Below are 4,662 nucleotides of genomic sequence, written 5' to 3' on the forward strand. Positions count from 1 at the left end.
CTACTATTAAAAACACACTACACGTGTAGCTGTAACATATCACAAGATATTACCATCCCTACTATTAAAAACACACTACACGTGTAGCTGTAACATATCGCAATATATTACCACCCCTACTATTGAAAACACACTACACGTGTAGCTGTAACATATCACAATATATTACCACCCCTACTATTGAAAACACACTACACGTGTAGCTGTAACATATCACAATATATTACCATCCCTACTATTGAAAACACACTACACGTGTAGCTGTAACATATCACAATATATTACCATCCCTACTATTGAAAACACACTACATGTGTAGCTGTAACATATCGCAATATATTACCATCCCTACTATTAAAACACACTACTGTGTAGCTGTAACATATCGCAATATATTACCATCCCTACTATTAAAAACACACTACACGTGTAGCTGTAACATATCATATATTACCACTGTATACGATATCACAATATATTACTGTATATGATATTAACTGTATATACGATATATTAACTGTATGTAACATATCGCATATTAACTGTATATACGATATTATCACGATATTAACTGTATATACGATATTAACTGTATACGATATTAACTGTATATACGATATTAACTGTATACGGTATGGACTGTATAAAGTATGAACTGTATACGGTATTAACTGTATACGATATTAACTATATATACTATATATGATATTAACTGTATATGATATTAACTGTATATGATAATAACTGAAGACAAAGCTTACCTTAATTTGCAGCTTCGACCCAACGGCCGTCTCGAGGACCCACTGACAGGAGGTGCGGTCTGAGTACTGGACCTGGTCCTGGGGGTGGATGATTACCCCCTCCTTGTCCATGTGGTAGTACTGGCAGCGCGACGCTAACACAAAGGAAAGGAATGTGTGTTTAATGACACAACTCGGTACATTTTAAACTAGTGCTGGGTCCATGAAAAATACTCATTTATTTTCCGTGTTGGTTTAGTTTTGAGGGGTTTCACTATACAACGAGTTCATTTAACTATATATACTAAATGCTATATATCCACTTACGTCATTTTGAGAAATATCATACACACGACTCTCTGAATGTCCTGTTCAATGGGCACAACACAAAGGAAAGGAATGTGTGTTTAATGACACAACTCGGTACATTTTAAACTACTGCTGGGTCCATGAAAAATACTCATTTATTTTCCGTGTTGGTTTAGTTTTGAGGGGTTTCACTATACAAGAGTTCATTTTCTAAATGCTATATATCCACTTACGTCATTTTGAGAAATATCACACACACGACTCTTAATGTCCTGTTCAATGGGCACAAATCAGGGTTCATTGTACTAAAGGTTTCACTATACAAGTGTTCATTTTCTAAATGATATATACCATACACACGACTCTTAACGTCCTGTTCAATGGGCACAAATCAGGTTTCATTGTACTAAAGGCAATGTCACACAAAATGAGTCACATAACAGAATTCAGCATATTACAAAGCAAGCAATAAAATCATAATGCTTGTCTTTTGTAAATCCACTAGGCATTGTCTGTTACTATGGAAACATTTAATGTAATGTAATATTATGTTTATTTACAGTTACACTCAATGGAGTTGTCTGTTACTATGGAAACATTATGAATTAATTTAATGTCATATTATTTAAACTTATTTACCGCAGTCACGCTCATCAGAGTTGTCTGTTACTATGGAAGCGTTATTTAATGTAATGTAATATCATGTTATATTTACCGCAGTCACGTTCATCAGAGTTATCTGTTACTATGGAAACGTTATTTAATGTAATGTGATATCATGTTATATTTACCGCAGTCACGTTCATCCGAGTTGTCTCCGCAGTTGTTTTCGTCATCACACACGTGAGTCTTCCCAACACAGTTTCCATTATCACAACGGAACGAATCTGGAAGAAAGAAAAGATATATTTGATTAAATACATTCGCATATACTGAGAAACTCCTCTAAAGCGGACACCTAAGAAACAATGTAAAATGTCTGGTATAAATGGTGTCTTCTTTAGAGAGGTTCTGTTCTGTACTGATTTTTATCAGTTAAAAAGTTTGTTTTGTTTAACAACACCACTATGCTTTATTAATCATCGGCTGTTGGATGTCAAACATTTGTTACTTTTGATATATATAGTCTTAGAGAGGAAACCCACTACATATTTCAATTAGTAGCAGTGGATCTTTTATCTTCACCATCCCAAACAACACAGCACATTCCACAGCCTTTGATATACCAATCGTGGTGCACTGCCTGGAATGAGAAATAGCCCAATGGGTCCACTGATGGGGATCGATCCTAGACTGACTGTGCATCAGGTGAGGATGTTACCACCATGTGTTTTTAAAGGGCTAGTTTGAAATACTCGTACCACAAGCAGACCATGTGTTTTTAAAGGGCTAGTGTTTGAAATACTCGTACCACAAGCAGACCATGCGTTTTTAAAGGGCTAGTGTTTGAAATACTCGTACCACAAGCAGACCTGCAAAAATATCTTAATTGGCATGATTAACAAAATACGATAAAATCACACATCAGTGAATTGTGTCTTTAACACAAAAGAAATCACAAGAATTCCGCACAATGAAATGTCTCACCTGCCAGAAACCTTTTAGCTTCAACTGAAAACAGCTCCATTGATCTTGGACTTACAGTGTTTCCCTCAGACAGGACATTACATACCACAGCTTTAGATGAGGTATTGGTTGGGAAGGGTAAAAAAAGACTGACTCCATCAAGGGAGATTGATCCCTTGACCCATTATACCTCACATAAATGTTTTAATATTGAGATACATTCCACCTCAAATCTCAGTGAATATACTCACCAAACAGAACGAGAGATACATTCCACCTCAAATCTCAGTGAATATACTCACCAAACAGAACGAGAGATACATTCCACTTCAAATCTAAGTGAATATACTCACCAAACACAACAAGAGATACATTCCACCTCAAATCTCAATTAATATACTCACCAAACAGAACGAGAGATACATTCCACCTCAAATCTCAGTAAATATACTCACCAAACAGAACGAGATACATTCCACCTCAAATCTCAGTGAATATACTCACCAAACAGAACGAGAGATACATTCCACCTCAAATCTCAGTGAATATACTCACCAAACACAGTGAGAGATACATTCCACCTCAAATCTCAGTGAATATACTCACCAAACACAACGAGAGATACATTCCACCTCAAATCTCAGTGAATATACTCACCAAACACGAGAGATACATTCCACCTCAAATCTCAGTGAATATACTCACCAAACACAACGAGAGATACATTCCACCTCAAATCTCAGTGAATATACTCACCAAACACAACGAGAGATACATTCCACCTCAAATCTGAGTGAAGATACTCACCAAACACAACGAGAGATACATTCCACCTCAAATCTGAGTGAAGATACTCACCAAACACAACGAGAGATACATTCCACCTCAAATCTGAGTGAAGATACTCACCAAACACAACGAGAGATACATTCCACCTCAAACACAACGAGAGATAGTCCAATGGGTTCACATGGACTGATCCTAGACTGACCGCGCATCAGCTGAGCGCTTTACCACTGAAGTGCGTCCTGCCCTGTCAATCTCTCAGTGAATATACTCACCCGAGTGCGTCCTGCCCTGTCAATCTCTCAGAGAATATACTCACCCGAGTGCATCCTGCCCTGTCAATCTCTCAGTGAATATACTCACCCGAGTGCGTCCTGCCCTGTCAATCTCTCAGAGAATATACTCACCCGAGTGCATCCTGCCCTGTCAATCTCTCAGTGAATATACTCACCCAAGTGCGTCCTGCCCTGTCAATCTCTCAGTGCCCTGTCAATCTCTCAGTGAATACACTCACCCGAGTGCGTCCTGCCCTGTCAATCTCTCAGTGAATACACTCACCCGAGTGCGTCCTGCCCTGTCAATCTCTCAGTGAATATACTCACCCGAGTGCGTCCTGCCCTGTCAATCTCTCAGTGAATACACTCACCCGAGTGCGTCCTGCCCTGTCAATCTCTCAGTGAATACACTCACCCGAGTGCGTCCTGCCCTGTCAATCTCTCAGTGAATACACTCACCCGAGGGACAAGGCTGAGCCTCGCAGACAAACGGCATCAAAGTCTCACAGTTGGCGATGTGCCAAATCCACCCGCTGGACGTCTTCTTCAAATAGGCACAGGTTCCCGTCGACGTGTTGGGTTCCTGACTCCCCCACACCCCAACATCCACCGTCGTGGTGACATCATCGCTCCAGTATCCAGCAACGTCATCAGATCCAACGCGGTAACCTGGAATTATTTAGTTATTAGTAGTAAAGATTTCTTCACTGTTTTTATCAGGGTGAGCACGTAAAAGTACCAGAGCCGTACTCACAGCAACAAATACCTGTTTTTGTCAGGGTGAGCACGAGTAGTACCAGAGGCGTACTCACAGCAACAAACACCTGTTTTTGTCAGGGTGAGCACGAGTAGTACCAGAGGCGTACTCACAGCAACAAACACCTGTTTTTGTCAGGGTGAGCACGAGTAGTACCAGAGCCGTACTCACAGCAACAAACACCTGTTTTTGTCAGGGTGAGCACGAGTAGTACCAGAGGCGTACTCAC

At 39.8% G+C, this 4,662-nt stretch overlaps 1 long non-coding RNA gene across 1 annotated transcript; it reads right to left on the reverse strand.

Annotated features, from left to right (window-relative positions):
* Positions 1–807: 807 nt before the first annotated feature.
* Positions 808–4,331, reverse strand: LOC121386393. Its single transcript, XR_005959645.1, has 3 exons — positions 4,136–4,331; positions 1,841–1,936; positions 808–895 (listed from the first exon to the last, which is right to left on the reverse strand). It is a non-coding gene; the product is annotated as an uncharacterized LOC121386393 (long non-coding RNA).
* Between the last annotated feature and the right edge of the window lie 331 nt (positions 4,332–4,662).

This window comes from Gigantopelta aegis, chromosome 12 (assembly GCF_016097555.1).
Source record: "Gigantopelta aegis isolate Gae_Host chromosome 12, Gae_host_genome, whole genome shotgun sequence".
Taxonomy (NCBI): domain Eukaryota; kingdom Metazoa; phylum Mollusca; class Gastropoda; order Neomphalida; family Peltospiridae; genus Gigantopelta; species Gigantopelta aegis.